Source organism: Leiobunum rupestre, chromosome 1 (assembly GCF_980474605.1).
Source record: "Leiobunum rupestre chromosome 1, qqLeiRupe1.1.hap1, whole genome shotgun sequence".
In the NCBI taxonomy this organism is placed as follows: domain Eukaryota; kingdom Metazoa; phylum Arthropoda; class Arachnida; order Opiliones; family Sclerosomatidae; genus Leiobunum; species Leiobunum rupestre.
Genome location: NC_143384.1, coordinates 69,866,402 through 69,889,353, shown reverse-complemented (window position 1 = coordinate 69,889,353; position 22,952 = coordinate 69,866,402). Strand labels below are relative to the sequence as shown.

The 22,952-nt window shown below is 38.2% G+C and overlaps 2 non-coding genes across 2 annotated transcripts; one reads left to right on the top strand and one right to left on the bottom strand.

Moving 5' to 3' along the window:
* Positions 1–472: 472 nt before the first annotated feature.
* On the bottom strand, positions 473–545 carry TRNAT-GGU (transfer RNA threonine (anticodon GGU)). The gene has a single exon. It is a non-coding gene; the product is annotated as a tRNA-Thr (tRNA).
* Positions 546–748: 203 nt separating this feature from the next.
* On the top strand, positions 749–821 carry TRNAT-GGU (transfer RNA threonine (anticodon GGU)). Its single transcript has one exon. It is a non-coding gene; the product is annotated as a tRNA-Thr (tRNA).
* Positions 822–22,952: the final 22,131 nt, after the last annotated feature.

Here is a 22,952-nt window from a genome sequence, read left to right as displayed (position 1 = left end):
GGCCCTGATCACGCTGAAGAGACAGTACTACAAGCGCATCACCGAATCGGTGGACAACATGAACAAGAACAAACACCGGGTCTTCAACTTCACCAGCATGTACAACATTAGCCTGGCGCCGGTGGTGCTAATGCCCATGGCGCCGTCTCCGGACGAGATCCTCAACGCCCTCTGCTCCAGCCTCCTCTCCAACGGGGTCATTACCATCCTGTATCTGACCAACTCGGAAGTGTACGGCAGCAACGCGGCCTCGGCACAGTACTTGCTCCAGTTGACCGGTTACTTAGGGATACCCGTGATAGCTTGGAATGCCGACAATCTCGGATTGGAGAGGGTAAGGTTCCTTTTCTTCTCGCTAAAAAAATTCGACGTTTTGCGCCGTAACGAGGAGAGCAATTCGAAGTTTTTCATTTTAAATCAAGGAATACTTCTGCGTATTGTTCCATACCAGAGTGACTGAGAAAAATCATATCACCTCGGGTAGGAATCGAACCTACGACCTTTGGGTTACCGTCCCAACGCCACTACCATTGGACTACCGAGGCCATGAATAATCAGGCCTCGGACATCCAATTTAAGAATGACTCGATCTGGTTCACATTATTGACGGGATATAAATAACCCGTTGTTGACGGTGCCGTAGCATTTAACGTCAACTAATTTATAACAGGACCTTCAATATCCCGTCAATAATGTGAACCAGATCGAGTCATTCTTAAATTGGATGTCCGAGGCCTGATTATTCATGGCCTCGGTAGTCCAATGGTAGTGGCGTTGGGACGGTAACCCAAAGGTCGTAGGTTCGATTCCTACCCGAGGTGATATGATTTTTCTCAGTCACTCTGGTATGGAACAATACGCAGAAGTATTCCTTGATTTAAAATGAAAAACATCGAATTATATTAATTCCTGCGTAATAATAAAATTAAAATTATCTCTATGAGGAGAGCAAATTACGTTAACTTAATAATAATAATAATCAGCTTTTGTGCTTAGATAGCAGATTATCTGCTTTTGTGCTTAGCAGATTATCTGCTTTTGCGCTTAGATATCAGATTATCTGCATTTGCACTTAAATGTTATCGGATTAAGTGTATTTACACTCAGATATTATCAGATTATCTGTATTTCCGCTCAAAAATTCTTTTACTTAAAATTTCTTTTATATTTCAATAAGCAACAGTGGTTTTTTAAATCTTTATTATTAGCTTTAAAGCGTGGGGCTAGTCATTAAGATTATTTGGTCTTTCATGTTTCATAATCAGTAAGAAAATTCCAATCGTGTCCATTTTGTCCTTCTGTGCCCACGGCCAACTTTGATTACGCGCTGTTCTCGCTACAGCGGCCAACACATTCGTCAAAATTCCGCGAGCAAGGATTTTCCCCCTATAAACTGTACTATAACGTGTAGGAGTTCAGCGCCACGCTCGGTTGTTATATTGACTTCAATGTAAAAACTATTCTAAAAATAATAATCCGCTAGGGGCGCTCACGTCATACACATCTTTAGCTCATAGCAGACTTGGAATTAGCGGGAGTCTTGGGGCCAATGGCTCTTAATAAAAATAAGTGGGCTCTTAAAATAAATCATTCGAACGGGGGTTGCGGGCCACCGTGGCTCTCAATTTAATTAAAAATATTTATTAAACATTTTACGGAAATTTCTGGAACATGATTTGTACCCTATACGAGAACGGGATCTAGCGTTACAAATGACAATGTGTGATATTATAATATACTTGCTTGTTTTAAAGTTAATAAATGTTATGTAAGTAACGTAACCAATTTTTATTTTCCAATTTTCCCTACCTAATTTTAAATTTTTTCCCCTAATCCTCCCCCCCCCCCCCGCTTGGGCCTGTGGCTCTCAATAAAAATAAACTTAAGGGGGGTCGGAAGCCCGCAGGGCCACCGTAAAAAATATCACTATTTCCAAGTCTGGCTCATAGGTTAACACAGAAACGTCAACGAATGAGATGGCCGCTGTAGCGCGAGAGATGTGCGAGATATCAAAGTTGGCCGTGCTGTGCCCAACTAAAAAAATAATTAGTCTCACAATAAGGCTGTAATTATGTTTCACAAATGTGTTAGTAAATCGAAATAATGACTTATGTGTGGAGTGAAGTAGAAATCACGTCATACCCAAAAGGATTAGCTCCTCACGCGAGCAAAATATGTAATTTACTAACTTTAAAACAAATAATAATGCCCGAGATCACCATATGATGACGACGCAAAAATCAAGTATTAGGCCTAATAACGCAGTCTGAAGGTCACCATAAATGTGATCGTTCTTAAACTTCTCAAGACACTGATGTGGAACATAATTGCATAAACTTAATTGCTTTCAAAATGGAGTTTCTGACTCAATCACACGAAATCGCGTTCGATATTGCGAAGAACGAAATTCAATCTACTTTAGTTTGCCTAAACTTTGTCCGAAAAAAGACCAACAACTCACGAAGCGTACCAAAATTCCAAGGGCTAGGAATTGCACGCCAAAACCTACTTAATCTTCTTGGAAAAAGCGCCTTCGCGAAACATTAGGCCAACCGATCACTTTAAAATAGCCACGAAAGCGAGGCTAAAATTTGATCGCTACTTGAGGTATCCCACTTTGAAAGAAACCAAAGTCCCATCAGAAGCACTTTCGCCGAAACTTTCGGCAAATGATTTACAAAGAGAATTTTGGTCCTCGCGAAAAACGACGATAGCAAATATGGGGAGCTTTCCCAGACCGAGGCCCGAGAAAGAAATAGCCCTGATAAATAGAACGCGAAAGAAGGGCGTAGTCAGTGCACCGTCTCTATCTGCGCGTTCGCAGAGTCTCGTCTCGAAGCAGACCGACGCTAAAGACTCGCCTCTTGGCTTCGTGTCATTAGTCCGGGCTGGCACAGGCCCAGCTCAGGCAGGCTCGTGCAGGCGGAGACAAGCTCAGGCAGGTTTGGGCGATCTGGCGTCGCGTCGGGTCAATCCAAAGATGTCCCTTTTATTTTCGGCGACGGACCGACGTCCGCGTCGTTTCCCCCGTTGCGTCTTTCCGATTTAATGGTCAGTGAAAGGATGGACAGCTTGATGAGATGTCCATTTTTTCGTGCGCTCGACTCCAACCGCAGTTACAGAAACCAGAAAGCAGGCGGACGAACGCGATTTTGTATGTAGTTGTAAAGGTGTCATCTTCAATTGACGAACGACATCTGGCGGGACTCAGTCGAAATCGGGATATTCCGTCATGTTAACGCGGGTTTTCTATTGTATCATAAATAACGTAATTCAGCACTTTTAAATACCGTCAAAAGTAAATAAAGCCTGGTAATCAGAGTGCAATTAAGGTGCTATTTCTATTAGTCCCCTAAATAAATTTTTAAATGCGTAATTTCTTAGGAAATATATTATTCAGAAAAGATAAAAAGCGCAATATTATCACAATACACGTAATTAAATTTTGAACATCCAATTTCCAACTTGACACCACTGATCAAAATCTTTCTCGCGTCTTGAATTAGCCCTTTAAATGACTAACGCTTGAAGTTTACTTAACTGCTGGATTTTCGTCTGTTACGCAAAAGCGTTGTGTTTCAAACTGGCACCTCGTCCGTTTAGCACTCGAAAATCCAGACCCTAATGACCTTGAGACTTTGACCGCTAGTTGGCTCTATTTAAAATTAAAAAAGCTAAGCCGATTGTATACGTAATTCTGCTCCCAAAGTTGGTTAGCTAATAATAATTTTAAATGTAAAGGATAGGTAGCAGGTCTGAAGTGGTGGTATGGTTAGCACTTTCGCCTCGCAACAAGAGGAGCCGGGTGGAATTCCGACTTGTGAAGTTCCATCTTCTGAGTTGAGTTTGAAACTTTCTCTCCCCCCCCCCCCCCCCGGTAAAAGGGGTTTGTTCCTTCCATAAAAACTTGTTGAGGTTAACGATAAAAGGAAGTGTAGGGAGCTGTTGGCTCGCGTGGCATGAAGGGCTCGCCACCACCCTCCTATGCGCATTGTAACCCGGCCACTTGAAATAATGGATTTAAAAGTCGCTTGATGACTTAGGCCTAAGGTGGTGCCTTGAGTATTAGCCTAGCTGATTATTATTACTATAATCTTATAATATCAGAGTGTAAATACAGATAATCCGATAATATCTAAGCGCAAAAGCAGATAATCTGATATCTGAGCGTAAATGCAGTTAATCTGATAACATCTGAGTGTAAATACACTTAATCCGATAGCATTTAAGCGCAAAAGCCGATAATCTGATCATATCAAAGTTAAAATGCAGATAATCTGATATCTAAGCACAAAAGCGGATTAATGGCATTAAAAGTCACTGGATGTCTTGGGCCTAAAGTGGTGCCTTAGGTACTAGCCTAGCTAATTATTATTGAAACCAATCTGCTTTAGTTGTGTGTGGGTATTGGAACGGTGCATGTGTAAGTAAGTAAAAGAATTGGATAATGGCGATATCTTCGGGTAAATACTATAGCTTGAACTTCTAACTAAAGTTCAGGGCGCTGTTTTGGTTTCGAAACCCTGCCAAACATTTGCAAAAAGGAACTAGAATGTTTGCTGCAAAGTTTAGGCAAAGTTTAAACTACTGACTTTATGTTGAGAGGTGTTCAGAGGTGGCGTAGGAAGAACGTAGAGTGGTTATTTCAGGGCTTTTCTAAACCAATTTTACGACCAATTGCGTTAGTACTGTGGGTAGTTGGGTACCGATCAAAATCCGATATTTGATCTACAACCGTTTTGCAAAAATCATTTTAATTTTTCTAAGTCACACAGAGATGTGAGGGCATTAAGTTCGCTTCATTTAATTTTAAATATATATTTTGCTCCAACATATCCAAATCTATAACCTAGAAAATTGGCCTTATATATGTCAATCCCTTAGTAGAACTCGTTTTAGCTGCATAATTTATATAATAAATGTCTTTTTATAAAAGAATTTTTAATAAAAGAACGCTTGTAAATTTTGAATGTCGACAGTCCCTTAAATGGCGAAATATTTCCAGCCAATAAATAATCACAAATCGGCTTCGTATAAATTGCCAAGAACCTTTCTATATAGTTACAATTCCGAGTCCACATGTCCAATAACGACGAAAAAGCTGGGCCAATCTCGAAATAACCCAAAAACGTGAAATCCTCGCAGGACTATTCGTCAGGAAATATTATTCCCCTCTGAAAAAAACCCCTCTTCCATCACCAACAGTGTGTCACGCCCCCTCGTGGAGAAAGGCTGTAATAACCTTACGAATACGAAGAACTAAAGAGAACTTCACACCATAGTAATTCTCATTACTAACTTTTCACATCTTGAAATGGGCAATAATTTAAACCGGGGGGGAGGGAGTTGGGCCAAGGCTTAAGAGACAGACTCGGCCACTCCGAAGTAACGGACTATTCCTCGAATATAAAACAGTGGAAATTGGCTATTTCTGTTCCTTCTTCGTATCAACGGACGGGAGAATCGGTCTCGATCCGTCAAGTTGACTTGTCCCATTACAAAAGAGGCCCCGAGTTTATTACTCCATCGGGAACGACAACGTAACCTTAAAGCGCGATAGAAGGCGGAAGAATACTGGTTTCTCGAAAAAAAAGCAGGAAATTTCAAAAACCCACGCGGAATGGAGATGACGTTCGTGTTGTGACAAGCTGGGCTAGTCAAAAAGGAACTACGGTAACCCCCATCATCAAACAAAAATTGGCCATTTATTAGTGTACTGAGGTGCAAAAAGCAAGGTGGACCGTGATGTGGAAAATAGTGGAAAATTCCGGCCTGGACAAAACTTAATTTAGAAGCCAATCTGGTCAAAAGTGGCCAGTAAATATTTTTACCACAGAAAATTATAAAATAATATTATTTTCATAAAGAAAATTCAGATTTGGCCTACTTAAGGCAAATATATATGCATAGGAATGGTCAGATTCTGACTCACATTAGAAAAGTCTTATTTTTTTTGGAATAATTAATTCTAATATTGTAAAAAAACCAATCAGTGTAAACTAAGACATTTTTACATTAAACTTCTTAAAAATTTAATTCCAATTAATTTTTTTAGCTTTTAATCGCTATTTTCCTTTATTAGCCACTATTTGCCAATTTCCTACTATTTGCCACTGGCCTGGACTTATTTGTAGGGAGCAGTTGGCTCGCGTGGCATGAAAGGCTTGCCACCACCCTCCTTCGCATATTAACCTGGCCACCTGAATGAATGGCTTTAAAAAGTCGCTTGATGACTTATGCCTAAGGTGGTGCCTTGGGTATTAGCCGAGCTGATTATTATTATTATTGTTCGCAAGGTTTATTTTTAAATAGTTTAAATATGCTATTTTTGATTTTTAAATTAAAATTCGCATTAAGGAAAAAAATTGTGTTTTTAAAGTGAATGTCGAACCTAGTTGATTTACTTTGGCTTGATTATGGATTGAAGTTGGCTTCTTTGGTTAGCTAGGCTAATCGGGCTTTTTCTACGAAAGCGTGGAATCTATTCATTTCTACTAGGAATGTCGAACTGTATTTGGAAGTCTGCCCTCAGTCGCGCGGATTTTCATCAGTAATTTTAATCAAATGATATTAAAAAAATTGACTATTATAGTAATGTAATTTCTGAAGCAAGCCAAGTAGCAATTAAATTTAATTAACATAAATTTACTTTTCAGTTCATATTATAGCTGCAAGGAAATTAAATTAAGATAAAAAATATAATAATAAAAATAAATTTAAATAAAATATTTGTTAGCCAAGGCACCACCTTAGGCCCAAGTCATCTAGCGACTTATAATGCCTTTAAACAGGTGGCCGGGTTACAATGCGTAGGAGGGTGGTAACAAGCCCTTCATGCCACGCGAGTCAACAACTCCCTACACTTACTATTACCGTTAACCTCAACAAGTTTTTATGGAAAGGCGAAACCGAAGAACTCAGGGGAAAAACCTTTAAATTAGTGGGGAGGGGGTTTGCGAACTCAACGCCGAAGGAGCAGTTGTAAGTTTTCACCCAATGCCACAAGCCGGGATTGAACCCGGCTCCTCTTGCTGCGAGGCGAAAGCGCTGACCAAGTCAGCTAACGAATTTTAATGCCTTTAAGTCAAACAAATCAAATTAATAAATATGAACAACCAATTAAAACTATAATAAATTTCAATAAAATAATTTTTAATTATTTTAAAGAATCCAAAACATCCGTGGTGTGGGCCAATAGCTCCGCCCGGAACCGTTGGGTTTATGGCCGAAGTAAGAGGGTCAACGCGAGAATGGAGATGACATTTTCTTCGTCTAAAAATTTCCTTCATTTTTTGGGGGGAAAAGGATAGGCGCGCCCTCTAGAGGGACTTTTAGAAAGTAGGGGAAATTCGTACGAAGCTTGAATTTCTAAAAACGAACGAGCGTTTCTTCTACTATTTCTAGGTTCTTTTTTAGCTTATTTTATTTATTTATTTTTTCGCCTTCCGACAGGCTTTCCCTTCTAACTTGTAGAAATCCTGGCGGGATATTTTTGTTACTTTGACGTTTTTTTACTCGTCGAAGTTGGGTGTCTTTGATAAATAACCAACAAGCAAAGAGGTACCCTACAGAACGATCTCTATACTCTATTCAGCCCGCGACGAATACCGAATGCCGTCGTGTTTCGGATTACTCTTTGAAGATGTTTTTAGATATTGTTATGGAATCGAAAATAAATTCAAAATGTTTCTTAAAAAATAAGTTTGGAATGAGAGCTATTGATTTTCACGATTTCAAAAAGTTAGGACGTATTAGGCCTGAAAGACTTTCGACAATTTAGTTCAAAGGATTTGCTATGTGTTATAGTATCTAATTTTTTCTAGCCTTAATTGAAAGATTCAATTCAAAGGTTTTTCTACACCTTAGTTCAAAGGTTTTTCTACTTCTTAGTTCAAAGGTTTTTCTACTTCTTAGTTCAAAGGTTTTTCTACGCTTTAGTTCAAAGGTTTTTCTACACCTTAGTTCAAAGGTTTTTCTACTTCTTAGTTCAAAGGTTTTTCTACACCTTAGTTCAAAGGTTTTTCTACTTCTTAGTTCAAAGGTTTTTCTACTTCTTAGTTCAAAGGTTTTTCTACGCTTTAGTTCAAAGGTTTTTCTACTTCTTAGTTCAAAGGTTTTTCTACGCTTTAGTTCAAAGGTTTTTCTTCGCCTTAGTTCAAAGGTTTTTCTACGCTTTAGTTCAGTGTGTCAGAATTTATAGCCCGGTGTACCTAGTAACAAAGACCATACCACCGGAGGCCTATCATCATAGTGCCCTACGCCAGCGTCCCCCTAGCCCGGACAGGTGACAAATCCAGCATGGGTAGCAGTCCCCACTACTGATGGTCGCACCTTAGACGCGAGCCACTCAACCCAGCAGAAGGTGCAGCAACGGGTGGACCAATCCCCACTTCGCAAACAGCAGTGGGATTAAGAGTGGATGCTATAGCAACTCCAGCCGACACCCTACCTACGTAGGTAAGGAGTCAAACCCTTTGGAGAGAGCTCCTAAAGGGGAACGACGAGCACACAGCAGCCCAAGTAACCCGGCACAGCTGGCACCGGAGATCCCGGTGGACCCCAAAAGGCCGGTAAACAGGACCGCCATGCCCGCATATGGAGGCCCGCCGCCCCACAGCAGGCTACCCAATCCACCGAGGCCGCCAGTTTGCCTGGACCGTCTCCGTTAGCCTGAACCATGTGGGGTTTTTCTACTTCTTAGTTCAAAGGTTTTTCTACGCCATAGTTAAAATAATTCCTACGCCTTAGTCCAAAGGAATTTCGACGCCTTTTTGCAAAGAAGTTTCTACGCCTTATTGCAAAGAATTTTCTGCGCCTTATTGCAAAGAGCTTTCTGCGCCTTATTGCAAAGAATTTTCTGCGCCTTATTGCAAAGAAATGTCTACCTCTTTTTCCAAGCTACAATTCGAAAATAAATTTAAATTAAACTTTAATCGCTTGTCTTTGGTAAAATTTTATCTTTTTTATTTTCTTATAATTGTACCAAAGACACGCGATTAAATTTTAATAACAGTTCCAAAAATTTATTTAATTAGCGCATAGACTGTAAGTCGCGCCCAATCAAGGTAGCGATCATTTTCCAAACTACAAATTACCCGATAAATGACAACCGGTCAAATGAAAACTAATGATAAATGAGAACCAACAACAAATTAATACGCGAGCGTCACTTCTGCGAAATCAAATCCCAATTAGCAAATGAAATCGAAATTCAATCGTAGAAAAAACCATCAAAAAGCGGTGTTTGAAAAAAATTCCACTAGATGGCGACGAGGAGTTATCTCGCCCTTACGTTCAGCCTTCATCAATCGTATTAAGGTGGACGCCAAACGACACACAACGCGTGTGAGCTAGACCCCGAAATTATAAATGGCACGTCAAATTTTCGCTCTCCAAAATATAGGGGGCGTCCTCTCATTTTCGCGTCCTAGCACTCAACAAACTATAACCAAGTCTTCATCAATCATACCGCGCCATCATTGAGTAAAAAAGGGAACTAGATGTGGGTGGACGAGCAGAAGGGCCGACTGACGTTCCTCTCCCCAACCGTAACGAGCTTTTTTTTTAGTTGGGTATTTGTCTAATACGTGGCGCCTAAAAACGACGAGCTCTCTCAAATATTTGAAAAATTTAAATTACCCCTTGATTTCTTGCGGCGTGTTTCAACGGACGGCTTGCCGTTAAACTGAGCGGCCAAACGCGGTAACTCCTATTTTCTAGAAATTAAAATTATTGGAATTATTCTTAGGTAAGAGGTGTTACTAAAGTCAGGCTAATAGCACTCATATTTTATTGTAAATTTAAAATAAACGTAAAATCGGTGAAAAGCTATTTTAAAATATTAAATTTCCTTTTAAATCAAGTGTCGGCTCTAGGTGAAGTAGCTCTTTTTTCAACAGATGTCGCTAGTGTCGTAATCAAAACAAGATGCTCAAGCTCATTTAGACCCAAAAGGCGGGACATAAAAGTATGCTTCGCGTTGATTGGCTAGTTTGTAAATTTGCCAATAACTTCAATTATAGTAATTGTTTACAATATATTTTATATGGGATATATAATTTAGGTTAAAGTTCACTAAGTAGAGTAAAAGTGGTCTAAATATAATACTCTATAATGGCTCTCTGACGACGTTATTGTTTCGCTATTTTGAATTATAGCTTCCGTTCCCATTAATAGATGGCTCCACGCTCTCCACGAAATTAATTTTTTTCGAAGATTCGGATAGATTCGTGGCCATCTCAAATAACAGGGACCTTTTCATAATACAGGTGGCAATGATAGAGCCGACAGTTGCTTTAAATTAAAAAAAAATAAGTGTACTAAATTTGTCCAGGGGAAATAATCGTAAATTAACTGAAACATAAGGGAACCTTAATTCCCCCACAATGGCGGCCACTGTTAAAGCCACAGCTATGACTTCACACGATTTGAAAAACGTTAAAGCTTTAGCTACAATATTTAACTACCATGTTTACCATTAATAGTTTGAAGTGCCATAAATAATTAAATAAAACGGTTTTCCTCACTCTAGATATTATTATTCTATTAGTTGAACATAACTAAATCCAAGACTTGAGCTCATTGATTCAAAATTTTCCAAAGCAAACGAAATGTTTTCGTTTACTTCATTTTTGCACTGAGGTACGAAAAGATGATATTAAAGGATTTTTATATATGCCATTTTTCAGATATGGCATTTTTTTTACACTTAAATGAAAATGGGTAATGTTTTTTTTTGCAAATTGGTGGCGCTGATGTGATTACCCGTTACGGCTTGCCGGGGGAATTCTCCAAATCTCTCCTGAAATGGTTTGAAAGCATGCTAAAGAGGTTATTTTTTACCGGGTTGCCGGAAAACGCATTTTTAATTTCTCTAAAAGGAGTTCGATTGGCAGTTAAAAAAAAATTATTATTATAGTAAAGATTTGAATTTGATATTTCTAATCAAATTTAATCAAACTTTTTAAAGTAATAATAATAATCAAATTAATAAAAAAACTCCAAATTCGTTACTTAGATTAATCACACCTTGGAAAATATCACGATCTAATCAATTTCATCACGATTCGAACTTAAATAATAGCGGTTTGAACTTTAACAATCACGGTTTGAACTTTAATAATAACGGTTTGAACTTTAATAACCACGGTTTGAACTTTAATAATAACGGTTTGGAAAATATCACGATCTAATCAATTTCATCACGATTCGAACTTAAATAATCACGGTTTGAACTTTAACAATCACGGTTTGAACTTTAACAATCACGGTTTGAACTTTAATAATAACGGTTTGAACTTTAATCACCACGGTTTGAACTTTAATAATAACGGTTTGAACTTTAATAATCACGGTTTGAACTTTAATAATAACGGTTTGAACTTTAATAACCACGGTTTGAACTTTAATAATAACGGTTTGAATTTTAATAATCACGGTTTGAACTTTCATAATCACGGTTTGAACTTTCATAATCACGGTTTGAACTTTCATAATCACGTTTTGAACTTTAACAATCACGGTTTGAACTTTAATAATCACGGTTTGAACTTTCATAACCACGGTTTGAACTTTAATAATCACGGTTTGAACTTTCATAATCATGGTTTGAACTTTCATAATCACGGTTTGAACTTTAATAATCACGATTTGAACTTTATCAACTACGATTTGAACATGATTAATCACGACTTGAACATGATTGCTCATGATTTAATTTTTTTATGATTATTTAAACATTATTAATCACGATTTAAAAAATATTATTAACGATCTAAAATAAAATCGACTTAATCATTATGTAAACATTTTTAATCGCAATCAACTTTTTAACAACGATTTAATTATTTAAATCAAGTTCAATAATTTTTATTTAAGACAAAATCTTTTTAATCACGATGCACGCCTTTTCATTCACGATCTAATAAATTTAATCACGATCTTATCAATTTTATCACGATATAACCATGATAATAACGTACTAACCAATAATAATCACGATATAACCATGATAATAACGTACTCACCAATTATAATCACGATATAACCATGATAATAACGTACTAACCTATTATAATCACGATATAACCTTGATAATCACGTAATAACCATTTATAATCACGATATAACCTTGATAATCACGTACTAACCATTTATAATCACGTACTAATCATTTATAATCACGTACTAACCATTTATAATCACGTACTAACCATTTATAATCACGATCTAATAAGTTTAATCCCGAACTAAGCATTCTTAATATAGATTTAGTTATTTAAATCACTCTCCCAATTATTTTCAATCATGATTTCTTTATTCGGACGCCACAATAATTTACAGATCTTATACATCCATCTCATCGGAAAGACTTCAAAATAAAACGTAACGTAAAGACAAACTTTCGAAAAGTTTGGGACGTTAATAATTTCGATGGGGAGTTGGTGGTGAAAATAAAGCAAGCAGGCAATGCTAAAATTTCCATAAAATGACTTGAAGATTTCGAAGAGCACCGAAATTCTTCGCTACATATTTAACTTCGAAAAAAAGAGCAAAAAGAAATCCAATTTATCTGAATATTTTCCATCCTTCGCCATTCCCCATCCACTCCATTTTTTACCCTCTCTATACTGACTTTTTTATGCAAATGATTCCGGGGAATTCCGGGTCCCGCTCTTCCCTATCTTTTATCTCTGGCGTCTGCGCGGGTAAAGCGGGACTCGCGATTTTTGTAAAAAATAAAGGGTAGAAGCTAATTAGAAAAGGCTGTCGAAAATGTCAGCCATTTGGCGAAGGGGGGAGGGAGAGTGACATTTCGCTAAATATCCATTGAAATTTTCTTTTCCATTAGTTTTGTGGATAGAAGGCCGCTCCATGACGGCTACTTCGTGCAGATTTTATCGCGAGATTAAAGACAAATTTATCCAAAAGACAATTTGAATTCCGATCATTTTTAGTATTTCTGGGGGAGGGAATTGGGGGTGGAAACTAAATATTGATGAGCTAGTGCTCCGTCCGTTACTCGATTATTGATGGGCTCTGATACCATACCATAGAGTAACCCACTCACATAGAGTGGACGCTAGGAGTAACAAACACAGAACCTAACACAAGGAGAACGCAACCCGTCAAAAGTCGTGCATTTTCTTGCGTACAATTTTCATTGGTTAGACGCTTTAGCGCCTGCTGCCGTCGGAAGAGGAAAATTCGGAAATTGTCTTCCCCCTTTCCGTAAAACGTTCAGCGTAAAGGCTCGCCCAATGAAATTTGTACACAACACTGCGTTGGAGTGTTTAAAGGCTAGCTGCTTTCTCCTTGTGCTTGTTGCTCCTAGGTGGAAGGCTATCAGCGAGACTTGTGAACACTTTTCGTACGCAACGTCTTGTTTTCGAGGCGTGAAATAAACAAGCTGGCCTAAAGGTGATGTACAATATCTGGTAAAAAAAGTAAGTTTATACTATAAAAAATGTAAAAACAACACCATCGCTCTTCGGACTATATTAATTCAGGCCTCGAAAACAAGTTGTCCCGTTAAGATTAATGTTTCATGCGCTTCCAAAGGGTCTTCCACACTATGCTAGTGAGTTACTCTATGTACCATACCCTATTACCTATTTAAAGGCATTAAAAGTCGCTCGATGACTTGGGCCTAACAGGGTGCCTTGGGTATTAGCCTAGCTTATTATTATTATGTTGCCGTTATTTATTTTAATATTTGTTAATTTATTAATACTTGGGTAAAATGTTAAATATATTATCCTTAATAATATCAAGCGTGTAGTTATTTATACTTAGGTATAATGAATATCTTAAGGTAATTTTTTGCGTTTCTCCTAGATTGAGTTTAGGTAACAAAGGAAATGAGATATTTTAAAATCACCCTTTCACCTTTTGTCGAAAGTTCGTCTGCTTTAGGTTTTTCTTCACAGTCCTTTATAGAGATGATCTACGTATACGTTTTGTGTAGTGGCGTAGCTAAGGTCTTCGCCTCCCCCCCGCGAAACCATTTTGGGGGCCCCTATAATCAGTGGCGTTTATAAGGTGCGAGTGGAGACCCCTTCCTTTAGGCGTTCTTCGACGTATACTAATGCTAAGAATTCTTAAATTAAAGGGCCCCTCGAAGATGGTTTTGTGATTGAAAAGCGGACTTTAAAGCAACTGTCGGCTCTATCATTGCCACCTGTATTATGAAAAGGCCCCTGTTATTAGAGATGGCCATGAATCTATCCGATTCTTCGAAAAAAACGACTTTCGTGGAGAGCGTGGATTCATCTATTAATGGGAACGGAAGCTAACATTCAAAATAGCGAAACAATAACGTCGTCAGAGAGCCATTATCAAGTATAATATTTAGACCACTTTTACTTTACTTAATGAACTTTAACCTAAATTATATATCCCATTTAAAATATATTGTAAACAATTACTATAATTGAAGTTATTGACAAATTTACAAACGAGCGAAATCAACGCGAATCGTACTTTTATGTCCCGCCTTTTGGGTCGAAATGTAGCTTCAGCATCTTGTCTGGATTTCGACGCTAGCGACATCTGTTGAAAAAAGAGCTACATCACCTAGAGCCGACACTTGCTTTAAGACTACGAAAAATGTGATGGTGGTGCCACCTCACGGTAGTGTTGGGCACTCTGCTCTCACCGTGAGATCAGAACAATTGAGAGGAGGTGAGATGCTCTAAGCTTCCAATGGAGATCGAGAGGAGAGTTAGATGACTTTCCAAGTGAGAGGATTGGAAGATGAGATAAGATTGGTTAAAGTATTGGGAGTGTGCGCGAGGTTAGTTTAAATTAGTAAAATTCCATGAGAGGAGATGAGCTCAAAAGTTGGTTTACGGTGGTGAGAGAAGATGAGTTTGACTTTAAAATTTTAGAAACGAAATGAGTTGGAGTGAGAGTTATCACAAATTTTTTCAAAATGCCTTTTTACAAGACGACAATAGTTCGTTTGCGTTATGAAGACGAAATAGTAAACCTAACAGGAGTATAATTGTACTTTTATCCAAATGGCGTATCGCTTCGTCGTGTACTCTACCTCTCTCACGTGCCTACCCGTGCCTATTGCTAGCGCCGCCACTGTCTAAGGTGCTAGATAATTTTGGTCAATGAGAAAGTTGTAAAGCGTCATTGAAAAGATAAAATGATCTTTGGATTGATGAAAAGGACCAATTAGTCACGTTGACTTCTTTCTAAAAAAAGATTTTTGTACACCTGTTGAAAGCAAATTAGTATTGAACGCTTCAAAAAAACAGGATGGAGGAATTGGGCTCGAGAAACCAGTATTATGTTTAAATTTCCAAAGTAATTTAATCAAGAATAAATTTATTACTACTTTGGGATAGTGTCTTTGTCGAGACAATGTTTAGCTTTGCTCCCAATTCCCTGCACGCTCGAAGAGTAAGCCCCTTCCCCCTAAACAAATCAAATTAGCACTGTATCTCATTGGGTCTCTAAATCTTACGTCTTCCGACGCGGTTGAAGCACAATATAAACGAATGTTAACCATTATTTACCCTATTTACCATTATTTACCATATTTACCATTATTTACCATATTTACCATTATTTACCATTATTTACACCTTTACCATATTTACCATTATTTACCATATTTACCATTATTTACCATTATTTACACCTTTACCATATTTACACCTTTACCATATTTACACTATTTTCCACATTTACCATATTTACACTATTTTCCATATTTACCATTATTTACACTATTAGACATACTTACCATTATTTACACTATTGTCCATATTTACCATTATTTACACTATTTTCCATATTTACCATTATTTACACTATTTGAAATACTTACCATTATTTACACTATTTACCATACTTAAAATTATTTATAATATTTACACTATTTACCATTATTTACACTATTTACCATTTTTACCATTATATACCATATTTACCATTATATATCATATTTACCATTTTAACAATATTTACCATTACATACCATATTTACCATTTTTTGCCATATTTACAATTTTTTACACTATTTACCATTGTTTACAATATTTACCATATTTATAATTATTTACACTATTTACCATATTTACCAGTGGTATACACAATATTAAAAAACATTAACACTGAGTCTCGTTTTCTTGCTTAATTGAATGAATACAACAGCCCTGGAAAGCCGAGTAGGGAGAGAGATCATTTCTTTGGCTCAAGTTAGAGTCGGCTGGGATTGAAATGTACGGAATTGTACGAGAGCTTTTAAAATCCTATTTTTCGTTCGCATTTCACTTTGTCTTCCAAAGTTCGCAGCGAAATATCAGCAATTTATATTTTAAGATTAAGTCCAATTAAATGACATAATCACTTAACTCTGACGCGATCAAATGATTTACAATCTCGAATTCGAAAATCATTACCGTCAAAAAAAAGACCGTTGTCAATCTTACGTTCTGATTCTATAAATCTTAATTTTGTTTCAGTAAAATTATTTTAATTTTACTATTTAAACCGTTTAATTTTTCAATATGCCTTTGCTAGTGGCAGATATTTTCGGTTATCAATACTTGGTAGCCAAAAATACTAGGAACAGCTCGTTAAAGGAGCACGGTCAAGCTTTTACCAGTTAGATAGCCCTATAGCGCGTTAAAAACTAAAATTTATGGCGAAAACCGCATCCAAAAATATTAAGCGGTTAACTTTTAATAAAATAAAGAAAATTCGGGAAATTGAAAGCGCGCGCTGCTGGACACGCGAAATATTTTTTTTCCACGCGCGGCGCGTTCCAGTTATACGAGATGCCTAAATTGGGCGATATCAAAATTTAGGCTAGTTCGCAAATTGGTCACTGTTGTCGTGCTGGCGCTGGCGATATACCCTCAGATGGCGGCGACAACTCAAACCCAAATACTTGGCGTTATTTTGAGTTTGAACTTTTTGGACCAAAAACTATATTTTCAAGACCAAATAAGGTACGTGTAAGTATATTGAACGTCTTGTTGATCTTTTGATCTGCAAAAAATTAAGGCGATATTTGGAAAAGCTTGGCCGTTCCCCTTTAAATAATAGTAAAATTGTCGTTGAAAGAATTGTTCGTTTCGCACTTACAACTGTGTAGTTACTTACGTAATCATTCGCACTATTTTCAGCGCGTACTTTTAAACAAAACATTTAAACCAAGACCGTAATTCGTAGCATTCCCAACGGCAATAGCAATAAAGCAAAGCATCAGTTTTGTCAGATTTCCATATTTAAGCAAATCCTCGGGACAGGCTTCAATTCGAAGCGAGTAATGGATACGCGAAGGGAGGTAAAACACGGTTAAAACATTAATCCAATGACATCCATTCGCTATCGTAATCCCCGGCTGAGATTTCTGTTGCATCAGAACCGCGCAGGATGAGCTTTCAAAAGAGGGACGAAATCGTTTCCATAACTAATAAATCTAAAAATGTAGCGTTGCTCCCCATGGGCCACCATAATGCAAGGTCCCAAAAGGACTTAGCTAAAAGGGTGGCAAGGCTTAACTAAATTACGCCCACATATAAAGCCAAATTAGGGATTCCCCAGAAACAAGTATAAAACTTACATCCTAACGGATCTAGTGTCCCCTAAACAGGGTTACACCAAAGCTTTAGCCACTCGTTATAGTGGCGCCACCTATCGCGGCGGTAAATCGATTTAGACGAGCGGCTATTAGTAAGTCACGCGCTACCTATAAACCGTCCCCCATCACACGCCCACGGAAAGATTAAGTCAAGCTAAGCTGGTAAATCTTTAAAAATGACAAAACGCGTCTCCTAGCGCGGGAAACAAGCAGCGGCCGCCGAGTGTAGCCAAAACGACCGTAATGCGGCGGCTCGCTGCGAAAATATGCTATCTCCGAAATTGATGTTTTTAGGAAACTAAGATTTTTAATGGCATGATAGTATACGTTTTTGGTGTACTCGGGTATTGAGATAAACCTAGTTTGTCATCAAAGTTATCGAACCCAGTTCCATAACATGGTTTTAGAACCTAATTTGGAAACAAAGTTTTCTTACCCAATAACATACCAAGGTTTCAGAACCAAGTTGGTCAACACAGTTTACTTACCCAATTCCATACCAAGGTTTTCAAACCTAGTTGGTCAACAAAGTTTTCAAAACCAATTCCATACCAAGGTTTTCCAACCTAATTGGTCAACAAAGTTTTCGAACCCAATTCCATACCAAGGTTTCGAAATCTTCTTGGAAAAACAAGCTTTCAAACCTAATTCGGCAAACAAATTTTTTGTTTCAGAGATTTCACTAGTTAACTGAAAAACTAATACTAGCACCAAATATCGATTGTGTAATATAAATATTTATATTTTACATTAGCTCTTTTAAGTCGAAATTTTTACAACGACCGTAATTAAATTTAAATTTTTAAAAACCTTTATTACAAATGGTTAATGAGGCCCCACACCAAGTGGCGTACATTTTCTCTCGATTGAACTTAACAAACCTAGCCACGTGGAGCTAGAAAATCCACGTTCACACGTACCCTCGGAAACGTTTTGCCTCGTTTCGATCTCGTAGCGTTTGGAAATCTGTATGTTCACACGTTTGATTTCCAGTGAGTTTTGAAGAAAATTGGACAAGCGTAGTATAGGCACGTAATTAGGAGTTCGTCTGCTCAGGCAGTTGAGGCCCGTTTTAAAACCATCTAATTAAAAACGAATGCACACTCAAGAAATGTTTTTTATTTAAATATGCAAAAAGCTGGAAAATTATTTTCTTGTAAAATATAATTAAAAATTTTATTAGGCGCAAAAATCCACGATTGTCGATTTTCTTAAAAATTAAAAAACATGGTTCGCTAAAAACGGACTCGATGACGTCACGAATCGCTGCCAAACTGGTCGACGAAGCGGTTCAGCCCAAGGATTCTATATTTTTAAAAATATAGAATAATTGTTCAGACGTAGCGATCTGAAACGCCGGGACGCGCAACGACCACTGTTCACACGACGGCATACAAACGTTGCGGGAGCGCTCGCATCGTTTCAGAGTGTAGGTGTGAACGTGGCTAAAGTTCGCTGTAGCTGCTACACTCGGATATTCTAGCAAAACGCGAGTTACCACATTTCGCCCCGAGATGGCGCTGTGAAAGTTCCGTGCCCGCTTAATACGGCCCTCTCGGCTTATCCGCGGGTTTTATGTTTTATTAATGAAGCGGGCTCGCCGCTTTTAATGATCCGCTATTGTTGCGGCGTCAATTTAGCCGAGGCCCCGGGATTTTTAGGACTCCGCCAGCGACGGCCGAGGGTGGCGCTAAAATCGTATTAGCCATTATTCCCGAAACGGACAATGATGGCCTTACCTAATAATAGATCTAGGCCTCGGTTCAAAGTTAGACGTTCCCTCAATAGGTGAGATAATGGATTCGGAATGACGCGTTTTGTATCGCGTGGCTACAGACCCGCGCGACCGATTCGACCGATTGAAATTTAATAGAAGCTTCCGACAGCTACCACCAGACGGCGTCGCTTTCCCTATACGCCTGAAGCCCGGTTTCGCCTAATTGGCTAAATTTCGATATTGGGTGACTGTTTATACGCTCCGACGTTCATTCAAAACATTTCGAGGGGAATACTTTAATTTTATTACGTTTAGCAGCGCCACCGTGTAGCGAAATCTAATAATGGCCGCTGCTATTTCAAATATGAGCCGATTTTAATAACGCCAGAACGCAAATCGACTTTCGGCGCGTGTTGTTTTAAGATGTAAGCGGTTTATTTGAGTTACAAATATTGAGTTATATCATAGGTAACATAATAAACATAAGTATGGCACAGAACGAATTCGGTTAATGATAGTCTGTCGTGGAGTGATGGCGAAAGAGGTAGTTTCCGAACCGGAAACTCGTCCCTTCCTACTCTTTCCGTTGGCAAAATAGTTGGTTAGTTTAATGGCAGATAATTACGAGGTTTGAAATTCGACAAAAACTAACTTCTTAAATGGAGCCAGTGCTTATAATAGTTATTTTAATTTTTCTATTCAAAAATTCATCATTAATTTCCAAAAGTAAGCGTTATTTACGAGGAGTAGTTCGCGGGGAGTTTACGTTGTCTTAGGCGAAACAGACTATCATTGGGGGAATAGGAAGTGTCATACTTAGGTGTATTATGTGACTTATGGTTATGTGGGGTGGCGGAGTGCTTAGCACTTTCACCTCGCCGCAAGAGGATCCGGGTTCGATCCCAGCTTGTTGCACTGGGTGAAAACTCGGAACCACTCCTTCCGCGTTGAGTTTGCAAGTTCTCTCCCCACTAGTTTAAGGGGTTTTCCTTCGAGTTCTTCAGTTTACCCTTCCATAAAAACTTGTCGAGGTTAACGAATTAAAAATTAATTAAAATAACAAGAATTTCCAAATGCAGACCGGTTTTGACATATTTGGGACTCATCACTACCGTGAGGGAAATCTCGCATGCGGTACTGATGAGCTAAAAATAGGACTCAGCCGTTGGAAATTCTGGTTAATATTATTATTATATTATTGTACCAAGAAGTAATTTATTTAAAACAAGACCGTATTCATGCTATTAGAGAATGCTAAGGGTATATTTGGATTTATTAGAGTGATCATCAACAAAGTTGGTTAAAATGTTAATTCCTGTGAATGTGCAATTTTCGAATTGAGGATGTAAAACACATTGGGTTTTGGCTCATACTTTAAACGAAAGGTGAAGACGATTATGCAAGCTACTTACAAAAGATTAATATCTGGAGAGGTTAAGGAAAACGCTCTAAAAGTTTAAACGGCAACGTCGAGAGTGCCTAGACCTTAGACGCATAAATACGGGACGGTTCACGTCTACGATTTTACGCTACGAACTTTGATGCGACCGCTTGGTTACTCTTTCTCTCGATTGGTGGCGCGCAGGAAACACGGGGCAACTTCATCATAGGCGGTTTTCGTCACGTGCTAGAGTTAAAGGCCTAGGATTTCTTCTGCCAGTTTTCCTTTAAGTTTTCTTCCCGCCGCGCAAATATCCTAGTGGTAGGCCAACGTGTTCTGCGGTTGGCCTACCACCAGGATATTTGCGCGGCGGGAAGAAAACTTAAAGGAAAACTGGCAGAAGAAATCCTAGGCCTTTAAGCGTTTTCGTAGTCTGCTAAAGATTCGCAAACAGTTTTTTCGTTAGAATGGGAAACTTCTTGATGAAATAGGTTGGGATTCTCAGGGGTCGGTCCGTTGCCTCCATTAAAATATTCGAAGAAATGTAAGTAGGTATCACTTGATTCACGTTAAAAACTTTTGCGTTGAGCCACGACAGTCAAATCTGACGTGTTTCTAGTGACCTTTTAGGCTTAGGCCAAGGGAAAAAATGAACTCCTACCATATGCTTACGATGATAATATCGAGAGTCGCTTTTAAAACTTTTCACTATGCAATATTTATTCCTCATACTGTTTACGGAAATTACTGTAACGTCGAGAGTGCCTAGACGTTCACGAAATTCAGTTTTCAATTATAACGTATTTTAGACATTTTGTTTAAGCAGAGTACACGACGAACAGAACCAAAAACGTGTTATATTTTTGTGGATCCTGGAGAAAGTCTTCATTGCTGTTTAGCGTTTCTTCTAATCCCTCTCAATAGTTGATTTTATAAAATAAAAAGTGGTCTTGCCCAACTTGTTAAAATGTTGCTCTTACGTGCACGCGCTCCAGAAAAAACTATATTCCTCGCGACTGTAGCGCGCGCTAGTAGGCTTGTCAAATTAAGAGACTGTGACGTAAGAGCAACATTTCAACAAGAAGGCCACGTTAGTTTATAAAAAGAACTATTTCGAAATACAAGGTGTTTCAAAAGGTTATGTAAAAATGTGAAGGAGTTGTAGAGGGTGAGTTGAGAAGTACGCCTGTTTTTTCCCATTTTCCTACGATGAGTTAACAGAGCGCCAGAGAGCTTCAAAGTGTGGCCTACTAGCCCCGGGAAGTAGGCTGCAACAAGCGCAAAACCAAGTAGCAGGGACTTTAAATACCATTTAAGTTTACTTTTTTACGTTGGTTACCTCGATTTGGTTACAAAGTCCTTTTTACCTATCACACGAACCCAAACCTTAATGTTCGCGTTTCCCTGCTGCTTGGTTTTGCGCGTGTTGCAGCCTACTTCCAGGGGCTAGTAGATCACACTTTGAAGCTCTCTGGCGCTCTTTTAACTCATCGTAGGAAAAGGGGGGGAAAACAGGCATATTAAAAAATAATAATAATAATTATCAGCTAGGCTAATACCCAAGGCACCACCTTAGGCCTAAGTCATCAAGCGACTTTTGAAGCCCGTAATTCAGGTGGCCTAATACCATGTGTTAACGTTAGAAAAATAAGATATTATTGAAGCTCTATTAGCCGTGTTCACACTAGACCCTTTGGAACCATTTTTAAACGGTTTCGAAAGCTAAAATTGAACATTTTCAGTGTCAACATTCGACAGAAAATTTTTACAATTTGTACTTTCGAAACCGTTTTAAAACGGTTCCAAAGTGTCTAGTTTGAACGCGGCTTATCTGAATTGTCGAGTTGCGGAATTGTTATATTTATATTTACATAAATATAAATATTATACATAAACACGACAGTGAGAGAGCGTCGTCTTCAAGTTATAAATTATTCATCTCCGAAGAATCAAAGCAAAATGAGAACCGATTAAGGTGAACACGTGGCTCTCGATGGCATTCAAACTTCTAGAGTGCTATGCTTAAAGGGAGTATAACCTTAGCAAGTAAGATCAAGATTCACTTGTGGCGCAAAAGTAACCCACTCACATAGAGTGGAAGACCCCATGGAAGCGTATGAAACTTTAATCCTAACGGGACAACTTGTTTTCGAGGCCTGAATTAATATAGTCCGAAGAGCGATGGTGTTGTTTTTACATTTTTTATAGTATAAACTTACTTTTTTTACCAGATATTGTACATCACCTTTAGG